This window comes from Chiloscyllium plagiosum, chromosome 7 (genome assembly GCF_004010195.1).
Source record: "Chiloscyllium plagiosum isolate BGI_BamShark_2017 chromosome 7, ASM401019v2, whole genome shotgun sequence".
Lineage (NCBI taxonomy): Eukaryota > Metazoa > Chordata > Chondrichthyes > Orectolobiformes > Hemiscylliidae > Chiloscyllium > Chiloscyllium plagiosum.
This window is the reverse complement of record NC_057716.1, coordinates 65459571-65471256: the sequence shown is the minus strand read 5'-3', so window position 1 is coordinate 65471256 and position 11686 is coordinate 65459571. Positions and strand designations below refer to the sequence as shown.

Sequence of the window (11686 nt, the reverse complement as noted above, 5' to 3'; positions counted from 1 at the left end):
TGGCTCAGGCGACTGATAGTGTGGAGTTTGCACATTCTCCCCGTGTCTGCGTGGGTTTCCTCCGGGTGCTCCGGTTTCCTCCCACAGTCCAAAAATGTACAGGTTAGGTGAATTGGCCATGCTAAATTTCCCGTAGTGTTAGGTGAAGGGGTAAATGTAGGGGAATGGGTCTGGGTGGGTTGATCTTCGGAGGGTCGGTGTGGACTTGTTGGGCCGAAGGGCCTGTTTCCACACTGTAAGTAATCTAATCTAATCTATTCTAATCATAGTCAGTATGGCTTTGTGAGGGACAGGTCATGTCTCACAAATGTTACTGAATTCTTTGAGGATGTGACAAAACATATTGATGGAGGTAGAGCAGTGGACATGGTTTACATGGATTTTAGCAAGATGTTTGACAAGATTTCCCATGGTAGGCTCATTCAGAAAATAAGGAGGCATGGGATATGGGGGAATTTGGCTGTTTGGATACAGAATTGGCAGGCCCAGAGGGTGGAAGTAGATGGAAAGTATTCAGCCTGGAGCTTGGTGACCAGTGGTGTTCCACAGGGTCAGTTCTGGGACTTCTGCTCTTTGTAATTTTTATAAATGATGACACAAAGGTTGGTGGAGTGGTGGATAGTGTGGAGGGCTATTGTAGGTTGGAACAGGACATTGATAGGATGTAAAACTAGGCTGATAAGTGACAGATGGAGCTCAACCTGGAAAAGTGTAAAGTTATTCACTTTGCAAAGTCAAATTTGAGTGCAGCATATATGGTTAAAGGTAAGATTCTTGGCAGTGTGGTGGAACAGAGGGATCTTAGGGTCCATGTCCATAGATCCCTCCAAGTTGCCACCCAAGTTGATGGGGTTGTTAAGAAGGCATACAGTGTGTTGGTTTTCATTAGCAGGGGAATTGAGTTAAAGAACCACGAGGTTTTGCTGCAGCTCTCTACAGCCCTGGTTAGATCACATTGTTTTCAGTTCTGGTCACCTCATCCTAGGAAGGATGTATAAGCTTTAGAGAGGAGATTTACCAGGATGCTGCCTGGACTGGAGGACATGTCTTAAGAAGAGTGAGGGGTCTAGGGCCTTTCTCATTGGAGCAAAGAATGCTGAGAGGTGACTTGATAGAAGTGTACATAATATTGAGAGGCATAGAGTGGATAGCCAGATGCTATTTCCCAGGGTGGAAATGGCTATCATAAGGGTGCATAATTTTAAGGTAATTGGAGGAAGGTTTAGGGGAGATGTCAGAGGTAGGTACTTTACACAGAGTGGCAGGTGCATGGAATGCACAGTGGTGGTAGAGTCAGATACGTAGGGACTTTTAAGCGACTCTTGTATAGGCACATGGAAGATAGTACCATGAAGGGTATATAGTTTAGTCTGATCTTAGAGTAGGATAAAAAGCCAGCACAACATTGAAGGCCGAAGTACCTGTACTGTGCTGTACTGTTCTATGTTCAATTCACACAACTTTACTAGTAAGAAAATTTCTCCGAGCCTAGATCAACCTAATGAACATTCTCTGGACTGCAGTACCTTTTGGAAATGCAAATATATTACATTGACTGGCTTCCCTTTATTCCACCAAATGACATGTAGTAGTCTTACCTTTTCTGGCTCAAAATAGCAAATAGAAAAAAAAAGTCAGCAATATGGTGATATGGGCACATGGTAATTCAATGCTGCCACCAGATTGTCATTAGATGGATAGCTCAGACAGCATTGTATTAAATGGCATAAAAGGGAATGAAACAGAATGACACTGAAATTAGAACAATAAGCCAAAAGAAAATCACACAGTGTGGCTGTTGTTACAATGCAGCACGAGAATAGAAATCCCAGGGACTTGAGCTTTCAAATGTGAACTCCATTAGTTCAAATGTGAACTCCATTAGTCTCCATCAGTAAAGTGCAGACATGAGAAATTAAATGATTCATGCTCATTTAAAATGGTTTGTGGTGACATTGAGCTCTCTAATTGGAAAGGTTTCATTTTGGAAAGGTTGACTATTGCTAATTCTAAATTGTTTAGACACTACACATCAGCCAGCAAGGGGATAGATGTTGGTCCCACTTACCATCCACATTGAAACTTTAAAGATTTGGATACCTGTATTTTAAAAGCTAATTTGAAAGTATTATTCTTACTATAGGAAACATGAGGGTATCTGCAACTTGTTTTTGGAAGGAATCTCTCCTACGTGCACCCCCGGGCAACAATCTTTATATTTCGAGCTTTAGCCGAATACTGAACTCCGAGTGCATGCTGGTAGATTACTAGATTAGATTAGATTACTTACAGTGTGGAAACAGGTCCTTCGGCCCAACAAGTCCACACCGACCCACCGAAGCGCACCCACCCAGACCCATTCCCCTACATTTACCCCTGCACCTAACACTACGGGCAATTTAGCATGGCCAATTCACATAACCTGCACATTTTTGGACTGTGGGAGAAAACTGGAGCACCCAGAGGAAACCCACGCAGACACAGGGAGAATGTGCAAACTCCACACAGACAGTCGCCTGAGGCAGGGATTGAACCCAGGTCTCTGGCGCTGTAAGGCAGCAGTGCTAACCACTGTACCACCATGCCGCCCAATGCAGGTAGTGCAGGTTGGTGCTTTTAATTGGCAAGATAAATACTTAAATCCCAAGGGGCTAGTTAGCTCAATTGGTTAAATAGCAAACATATAGGTTAGAATAATGCCAATGCTATAAAGTTGGTTCCTGTTTCAACTCTGGCACATTTTGCATCTGGAAGACAAAATGGAAGGCAATAGCAAAGCACAACTGAAGAAAATCAGCTCAGGATGAAGCACTAAACAGACATTGAACATCAGACCTCATACCACTCACTCACTTTGATACTGCCAACTTTGGAATTTCAGCTCATTTAAACCCAAAACAGTAAGGTTTAGCCTATTATACCCAAAACCCAGACTAATTTTTAAATTAATGTCAAGTTCAAAACAGTTACCCACAAAATCAGGACTGAATTCTAATTCTCACACAATATAATTATTTTACAGATTCCAGTTAATGTCTAAGTGCAGTTTAATACTGCACAAGTACTGAAATGTTTGGAAAGAGTTCCTTTAAATTCATCTAGCTGCCTCTAATACATATCTTACACTTTGAAAGATTTAAAAGTATTCCAGTTAGCCAACCATGTGCTAGCAATGCAATCCTATTGAATCACTGGGTGGTGTTTTGAAATTATAGAAAATGACCAGAATATAACACTTATTGTAACGTTACCTTGTTTCTGTTTTCTTCAGTATGCTTGAGATAAAGGATTAAATATTCTTTTCAACAGATGTTGAAATTGAATATTTACTAACTGGAAAGATCATAGTTCCAAAGTTTGCTACTTTACCCAATATCATTCTTTTGATCAATTCTTTTTGTAACAATCTAACAATATGTTCAAATATTTTTAGTTGACCTGCCTAAAATAGAGAATTCCTTAGCTAAATAAATAGTTTACTATTGGAGCTATTTCCTTGCAGCTCAATGTTTATTGTTGCGCACTGACCCACAACCTGAAAATTCTGGTTTCAAAACCCACCATGCTAATGTGAATAGAATTAAAATATGGGCTAGCATTAGAAGCTTTGATTTTAGGTCCATTCCTAATTACGCAAAGGAGAGTTAGGAGTCAACCACATTGTTGATTAGATTAGATTAGATTCCCTACAGTGTGGAAACAGGCCCTTCTGCCCAACAGGTCCACACTGACCCTCCGAAGAGTAACCCATTTCCCTCTGACTAATGCACCTAACACTATGGACAATTTAGCATAGCCAATTCACCTGACCTGCACATCTTTGGACTGTGGAAGGAAACCCCACAGACATGGGGGGGGGGAATGTGAAATACCCCACACAGACAGTCACCCAAGGCTGGAATCAAACTTGGGTCCCTGGCGCTGTGAGGCTGCAGTGCTAACGACTGAGCTAACCATGTCGCCTGGAATTGTTGTCGTTCTGGAGTCACATTACCAGGCCAAGTAAACATAGCAGTTTCCTTCTCTAAAGGACATTGTTTTTATGACAATTATCAATTGATTCATGATCATTTTTAGAATCTTAATTCCAGATTTGTATTGAATTCAAATTCCACCATCTATCAAGGTAGGATTTGAACTCAGGTCCACAGAATACAAACTGTGTCTCTATATTATTAGACAAGCATTCATACCAACAAGCCAGTTCAACATGAAAAAGAAGCCTATTTGTTCATTAACCACTTCCAAGTAAGAAAACTGCTACTCCTACCGGACCAGTCCTATATGTTCCTCCAGTGCCACACCATGTAGTTGTGTATGAATATCCTCAAACGTCAATTGATATGGCTATGAGCCCTGGGGCTCCTTAGATCTCCACATTTGTACGCAGGGCAAATTCTCTACATAAGGTGGAGGGCTGATTGTGACTAGTCCACACCGACCCTCCGAAGAGTAACCAACCCAGACCTATTCTGCCTCCCCTCCATTTACCCCTGATTAATGCACCTAACATACACATCCCTGAACACTATGGGCAATTTAGTGCAGCCAATTCACCTAAACTGAACATATTTGGACTGTGGGAAACCAGAGCACCTGATGGAGACCCACCAGACATGGGGAGAATGTGAAATACTCCATACAGAGTCGCCTGAGGCTGGGATCAAACCTGAGACCCTGGTGCTGTGAGGCAGCAGTGCTAACCACTGGACATCATGCCGTCTTACTTTTGAAAAAGAGCAAACAAGATGAGGATGCTGGGGCAAGTAGTCAGCATCATTAAAGAGGTGGCTGCAAGTCAGGAAGTCAGACAAAGTTAATGGACTTGTTTCTTTTGTGGTACAAGTTAATAAAATATATAAAAAGCAAAGATAAGTGAATATCTCAAGGTTAGGGAGGCTGGAAATTGGGCAAGAGAGCACAGAGACCTTCGGGTTTGGGAAGCAAAACCTATCTGAAGTGTGACATTACTGGGAAACTGAAAAGCTGTATAGGAGGAGTGAGCTTTAAAAATATTCAATATGCACAGAGAAAACACTAGCTCATCAGGAGTCATTGTGGACATAGTGTTAAGCAAGATATGTGAATATTTTCACAGTCCATTCTTTAAAGCAAAAATTTGGATTTTAGTTAGATTAAAATCATAAGGAATATGGCAAGATCCTCAATATATATATTTATTATTCTTAAACTAGAAGAATTAAATGGAACAAGAGTAATTGATGGATAAGTCATGGCAAGGCAGCTAGCCAGATGGAATGCTCCTCCTGTGTAATGTGAGTACTCAGGAACAATTCCAGTGTCCCAGGTAACCGTGTGTGCAGGAATTGATGCAGTTGCAGCTACTGGAAATCCATGTTTTGGATCTGAAGCAGCAGCTGGAGTCACTGAGGCGTATCTGCAAGGCTGATACCTTTGTGGCTAGCACATATAGTGCAGTGATCACTCTGCAGGTAAAGAGCACATAGGCAGAAAGGGAATGAGTGGCAACCAGACAGAGTAAAAGCAGCAGGCTGTTAGTGGGGCCATCTCTTTCTCGAAAAGATTTCCAGTTTTGAATACTGCTGGAGGAGGTAGTTTCAAGGGACAGTTAAGAGTGTTGCACCAGGAGTGGCTCACTGCACAGGCAGAGAGAGAGAAAAAAAGAGTATGGGAGAAATAGTGATAGAAGATTCATTCTAAGGAAAGCAGGTAGATGTTTCTGTGGCTGCAGGCATGATGTCAGGATAGCACTTTGTCCCTTTCATGCTTGTGTCAAGCATGATACTGAGTGGCTGCAGCACATTCTGAAGGACGAGGGAGAACAGCTAGAGGTTATGGTCCATGATGGTACCAATGATATAGATAAAAAGACACATGGTGTCCTGAAGCAGAGTAAGGAGCTATGAAATAAGGCAAGTAGTACGAACATAAATGGTAGTATTCTCAGGATTAATCCCAGAGCTACATGCTAGCAAGATCAGGAAATGACAATACTGAATGAATGTGTGGCTGAGAGTATGTTGCAGGAGCAAGGAAATTAAATGCTGAGGCACTGGGACTGATTCCGGGGAAAGTGAGTTCTGTAAAAGCTGAGCAGATTGCACCAGACCAGAACATGGAGCAATATCTTTGCAGGGTCATTGGCTTGGATAACAGGGGGAGGGTTTAAACTAAAATAGCAGGGGGAGGGGAATCTGGGTGTGTGTGATAACAGAGAGAGAGAGAGATACAAAGATGGAAACGAAAGACAGAAAAATAGAAAGTCAAAGAGTAAATAAGGGCTCGTATCAAATAGGGTTGGTACTTTTTAAAAATGTAAAAACTGCAGAACAAGTCTAAAGGAGCATTCCCAATGAGGTAGACCGGTATAACATAATAAGGATTGAGAGTTTGGTGTAAGGAAACTAAACATCCAAGGGTATTCACCTTCCAGGAAAAATAGGTAAAGCAGAAAAGGAGATTAGGTAGAAATTTTAGTGAAAGATGAAATCAAGACAATAGTGAGAAAGTACATTGGTGCAGGAAATCTATTTGTGGAATCAATCTGGGTGAAGCTTAGAAACAAGGGGAAAACATTTGTGGGCATTGTCTATAGGCCTCCAAATAGCAGTAGTGAGGGAGGATTGGCATTAAGTAGGAAATTAGAGATGCATGCAATGAGGGTGTTGTAGTAATCATGGGTAATTTTAATCTACATTTGGATGGGGCAAACCATATTGGAAATAACATTCGGCTCAATTCCTGGTGTGTGTACAAGATGGATTTTCAGATTAGTATGATGAGGAACCAGCTTAGGAATAGGTTGGACCTAGATTTGGTTAATAGAATGAGAATGGGTAATTAATAATCTTGTGTTTTTTTAGTAAAAGTGACCGTAATGTGATAACCTTCTTTCTCAAGGAATTCTAAGTAGTCTTATCCAAAACAGGAGTCCTAAATTTGAAAAATGAAACAATGTGGGTATGGGATGATTTCTGGTCCTAAGGGTCACAGCTGATAGATTGGATCTGTGGCAAGTGTTGAGGGAACCAGCAAGAGGGAAAAAATATTCTTTACCTCATCTTTCCCAAACTGTCAGCTACAGATGCATCTGTCCATGACATTATTAATAAGAGTGACCAGCGCACAAAGTCCAACCTTCACATTGAGAATAACCTTCAGCATGTTGTGCGTCACTATCAGATGCCAAATGGGACAGACTTTGAACAGATCTAGGAACTCAAGACTGGGCATTCATGAGGGGCTGTGAGCCATAAACAGCAACAGAATTGCACTCCAGCACAATCTGCAACCTCATGGCCCAGCACATTCCCCAATCAAGCATTACCATTAATCCAGGTGATCAAGCCTAGTTCAATGGAGAGTGCAGGAGCAGCACCAGGCATACCTAAAAATGAGGTGTCAACGTGAAGTTGCATTCCAAACAGCATAAGTGTCAAGTAATGGAAAGAACAAAGGGATCACAGCCAACAGATCAGATTTAAGTTCTGAATGGTAGTAGACAATTAAACAACTCACTGGAGTAGGAGGCTCCACAATATCCCCATCCTCAATGGGGAGACCAACACATCAGTGTAAAAGATAAGGCTGAAGCATTTGCAGTAATCTTCAGGCAAAAGGGCCAAATTGATGATCCATCTCAGTCTTCTCCAGTGGTCCCCATACCCACAGATACCAGTCTTCAGCCAATTTGATTTACTCCAGATGTTATCAAGAAATAGTTATAGGCACTAGATACTACAAAGACTTTGGGCCCTGACAACATTCTAGCAATAGTTCACAGGACTTGTGTTCCAGAACATGTCACTCCCCGGCCAACCACTTCACAGTTACAACACTGGCATCTAAGCAACAATATGGAAAATAAATACCCAGGTATGTTATTATGTAGCCTAGAAGATGAACAAGTCCAAACTAGCCAGTTGCCACCCTGGTCTACTCTCGATCAAAAGTAAAGTGTTGGAAGGTGTCATCAACAAAGACTCAAAATCCTGGGGTTACCATTGGTCAGAAACTCAACTGGATTCACCACATAAATACAGTGGCAAAAGAGCAGGTCAGAGGCTAGGCGTACTGTGGCAAATAACCCATCTCTTGACCATCACCTCCTTTCCCGCCCTGACCCCCAACTCCCCCAACCCAAAATCCTCTTCCATCTATCAAGAACAAGTCAGGAGCATGATCATAAACTCCCCACTTGCCTGAATAGATACAGCTCCAACAACACTCAAGAAACTTGATGCCATCTAGTACAAAGCAGTCTGCTCAATTGACACAAACACCTATAACTCCCATTCTCTCCACCACTGACACTCAGTAGCAACACTGATGCATCTTGCATACAGTACACACAGAAACTCCCTAAAGATCCTCAGACAGCAGTTTCCAAACCCATGACGACTTCCATATAGAAGGACACCACCAGCTCACCACCACCTTTTCCAGGGCAATGAATGCCAGACAATAAATGCTGGCACAATTAGCGACACCCACATCCCACATCCCACGAGTAAATAAAAAGTATAAGGACATTTCAGTCTCTCTCTGTCCCTCACTGAGAGATATGTCAGCTTTTCTTTTTCCTTCAAAGTTGGAAATTGTCACATTTCTATATGTTATGCTCAGCCTACTCTATTTTACACACTCATGTAATCTGTCTAAATCTCTTTCCAGGCTCTTTTTTTTTCCTTATAGATGACTTTCTCACTAAGCTTTGTATCAACAACAAATTTGGATATATTACACTTTGACCTCTCAATTAAGTCAAGAAATAAAGACACCAATATCAAATTACCTTTCTAAAAAAAATTACACAGCAAAATGATACCTGGACTTCAGGGATTATGAGGAGAGATTATTAGATCTGTTTTTCCTACAAATTAGAATGTCAAGGAGTGATCTGATCAAAGTCTTCAAGATACTAGCAGGAGAAGACAGGACAGTTACATAATATCAGCTGATTGGGAATTCTAGAATTGAGGGCATAGTCTGAAAATTAGGATGAGGTCGTGCAGGAGAGATGTCAGGAAGCAGTTCTATACTTAAAAGGGTGGTAGGTGTTTGAAACGCTCTTCCACATTCAGGAGTGGATATTGGGTCAGTTGTTAACTTTAAATCTGAGATAAATAGATATTTGTTAAGCAAAGATAATGAAGGCTAATAGCCCAAAGCCAGGTATTTGGAGTTGGGTCATCTCATTGCCTGCCTGAACAGTCGAGAGGTTGAATGACCAATTCCCACATTACAAAATTAAGATGGGGCATACACTTTAGGTGAAAGTAGATGCTGAAAAATGCTTTAAATACTATTACATTAAATGATTTGTTCTAAAAATCTAGCAATTGACCTTAAATGGAGACAGCAAAATCTCCACAGACAAAATTATGTTTTCCGGCTAGGATCTGTTGTTGTTAATTTCACTGTCCTCAAATCTCAGTTAGACCTAAATGGGGTTGGGGTGGTAAGAGGGAAGAAAAGAAACCTTGTCAAATGTCAACTGATTTCAACTTCATAATGCCGGAAGAGCCGGACTTGTGTCCAGCGGACAGCCAATTGCAGAACATTGAGTGACAGAACACGACATCAGGATATCCGCCCATCTGCACCGCACCAAATGCTGAAGTTGTAGGCAATTTCAGAGAAATAATAATTGTGAATACCGACATTTCACAAGGCAAGCTCCCTCTCCCAAATCCACTTTCAATGTTTTCCAAGTGTCCAAGTGGATTCTCACGTTTTGTTAACCTTTACAAGCACTTAAAATCCTTTTTTTCCTGTTTTTAACAGTCTGAAGTTTTAAGTTTAAGTGGCACTACACATTGATTTAAGGAATTTAATATTCGGAACGATGAAATGACCTATGCTGAATGGGTTGACTGTTTCTGGGGGAGGTGTATGTTCCTCTGAGATCCTATTGGTCCTCCTGAGAAATATAAGTTCCGGCAGTCTCAAAATTTGCAAAGTTCGTTGAGGTTCGAGTGGGTTAAGGGCGAAACATCAAATTGGACATCATTCCAGTTTTCAAACTCTTGCAGGTATGTTTTGATTTCGCATCCAGTGTCTGCACAATATGCCTAAATTAGGATTGACTACTTGTTGCAAAAAAAATTCAGGGAGAAATAAGGGAAAGCCTGCCAATCTAGCTTTGTTCCTGGCTACTTTGTACGAGGACTGTGCGTGATGTTTGAGGCTTTAAAATGTTGCTCGTAAATCATGCGTAGTGACCTGAAATAATTTCCAGGAGACCTTTACTGGCACAGCCTAGATCGGAGATTGCCAAATTGTAAAACCATTTGGTATTATTTCCGTAGTTACTCTGAGCCACCAGTCCCACTTCTCTCCCAAGGCCGTCCCCCTTAACTGCGTGTGTGGACATCTAGCTCCCCATTAGGATGGTAGGCCAGGGCAAGGGCGACCCTATGGCTGTTGAGGGACGTCAATTTTATTTCTAGGGATCGACTGGTAACCAATATCCACTGTAAATCACCTGAGACTTGGTTTTGTTTTGGGGTTTTGCTGTGGTCTGACCTGGAGTCCCTCTTTTCAGGATACATCCTGAGTTAGGCTTTGTGTTTGCCTTCACTCAAGTGGTCCCCAACCTCAGTTGGTGTTGAGAGTGAGAGTGTCCACTTCCATCAGAATAGCCTGCAACTCTAATGCTCCAGTTGCTGCATTTTCCAATGATAAAGTTAGTTGTAGTGCCTGTTTGGAGACCAGATTGGATTTTGCACGAAACATTGATTTTCCTGCTCCTCGGATGCTGCCTGAACTGTGCGTTTCCAGCACCACTCTAAACCAGAATCTGGTTTCCAGCATCTGCAGTCATTGTTCTTACCTGCTTGGAGTCCAGTTGGGCTTCAGCTAGTAAGCACGTTTGCAGGGTTACATAATTAATCCTACATACCAAACAGTCTCAGCATCTCATTAAGGGTTAAACCAAAGTCACATGCTTCTGCCAGTTTCCTTAACCTAGCCAGAAATCCTGATAGGGTTCTTTAACATTAAGTACAACAGATAGTATCTCAAATTTATCGTCGGCTGGGGATTGTAATATTGCTTACCTAAAATCCATCAACTCTTGAAAGGTTTTAGTATCTGATGCCTCAGGGAAAGTTAGGTTCCTAATAACTATAAAAGCTGCAAGTTTACGAACTGTCTAGAAAATTAATTGATTTATTTCATCTACCCCAATGTCAGTTTTCCTGGGGGGGTCAATAGCACATTTTTTCCACATATTGGGCCCAGTCTTTGGCAGGATTGAAAGAGTCAAGCTTCCCAAATAATGGCATGATCCAAGAAATCTTTACCCAAGCTCAAAGATGTCTATTCCTTGCAAACTTCTTTAGAATAGAGTGGTGCTTTTCTTTATTGGTCAGAGTATTGAATACAGGAGTTGGGAAGTCATGTTGCGGCTGTACAGGACATTGGTTAGGCCACTGTTGGAATATTGCGTGAAATTTTGGTCGTCTTCCTACCGGAAAGATGTTGTGAAACTTGAAAGGGTTCAGAAAAGATCTACAAGGATGTTGCCAGGGTTGGAGGATTTGAGCTATAGGGAGAGGCTGAACAGGCTGGGGCTGTTTTCCCTGGAGCGTTGGAGGCTGAGGGGTGACCTTACAGAAGTTTACAAAATTATGAGGGGCATGTTTAGGATAAATAGACAAAGTCTTTTCCTTGGGGTCAGGGAGTCCAGTCCTAGAGGGCA

General features: G+C 41.6%; 1 protein-coding gene and 1 long non-coding RNA gene across 2 annotated transcripts in view; both read left to right on the top strand.

Moving 5' to 3' along the window:
- Positions 1 to 3606: 3606 nt before the first annotated feature.
- Positions 3607 to 11686, top strand: part of LOC122551661 — an 18668-nt gene continuing 10588 nt past the window's right edge. Inside the window, exons 1-2 of the long non-coding RNA XR_006312157.1 lie at positions 3607 to 3617; positions 8916 to 8923. This is a non-coding gene — a long non-coding RNA (uncharacterized LOC122551661). The remainder of the gene's footprint in view (positions 3618 to 8915; positions 8924 to 11686) is intronic.
- The window catches only part of LOC122551660 (retinol dehydrogenase 7-like), a 9818-nt gene continuing 7723 nt past the window's right edge, over positions 9592 to 11686 (top strand). The window contains exon 1 of the mRNA XM_043693949.1: positions 9592 to 10016. The gene's annotated coding sequence lies outside the window, so the exon portion shown is untranslated. The remainder of the gene's footprint in view (positions 10017 to 11686) is intronic.